Source organism: Lepus europaeus, chromosome X (assembly GCF_033115175.1).
Source record: "Lepus europaeus isolate LE1 chromosome X, mLepTim1.pri, whole genome shotgun sequence".
Taxonomy (NCBI): domain Eukaryota; kingdom Metazoa; phylum Chordata; class Mammalia; order Lagomorpha; family Leporidae; genus Lepus; species Lepus europaeus.
Window position 1 is genome coordinate 85,333,751 of NC_084850.1, and position 805 is coordinate 85,334,555.

General features: G+C 49.7%; 1 pseudogene; it reads left to right on the plus strand.

Annotated features, from left to right (window-relative positions):
* The first annotated feature begins 489 nt into the window (after nucleotides 1–489).
* Nucleotides 490–600, plus strand: LOC133753914 (small nucleolar RNA SNORA51; annotated as a pseudogene).
* Nucleotides 601–805: the final 205 nt, after the last annotated feature.

An 805-nucleotide genomic window follows, 5' to 3' on the forward strand; every position in this document is an offset into this window, starting at 1 on the left:
CAGCTAGAGAAGATATGATGATTCTACGCCCTTCAACAGCCCTTAGGATTAAGGGAATGGAGTCTCGGGTGGGGGGGTGGATGATAGAGGCAGGCAGATAGGATACATTGATTAGATGTGTGAGCTGGAAGACCACGCCTTCACCACGCCCTCTGTGTGATCTCATGCCCCTACCTGACCACACCTGTATGCCCACCTGCCAATCAAGCTACATAACCACTCCCCTTTGGAAGTGGATAAAAGGCCTGGGTCATGGTGGGCCCAGCCCTGGTTGCCCTGTGTCTTCAGGGTTCCTGGCCTCTGGGCTGCTCACTCTCTCCGCCTTCGCTTCGCTGTTCATGCTAAGCTAATTGTGGCTGCTCATAACCAAATGCTTGCTCCACGTGGCTCCTGGCCTTCTCTCTGCTTGGTATGGCCCCAACTTAATTTTCTAGACCTTTCTTTCTCCCTTAGATAGAGCCCTCACGCTCCTATGCATTTCTCCCACTTAAAATCCTTAAAATTAAAATTAAAAAAAAAGAGGAGGCAGAGGAGACCTTCCCCATATACGTCTCAGCCCGGGCCTTGTGCCTGGTCTATACTGTGAAGGGGGGGGGGGGGCACATGGAGTTGAGGGGGAAAAATAAAGATGACCAGGAGTTCTTTGGATCTGGAATGATCTAACTAGTCCCTGTGTAATACTGAGCTAAAACCTTTTTGGTTAGCCTTTTGATTGTTAATTCGTTGTCTGGGGCTTGTTTCAGAACTGATTTAATACTTCCCTCCCAGGTGAATTTACCCTTTGTGGGAGCCTGGTGACCTTCCC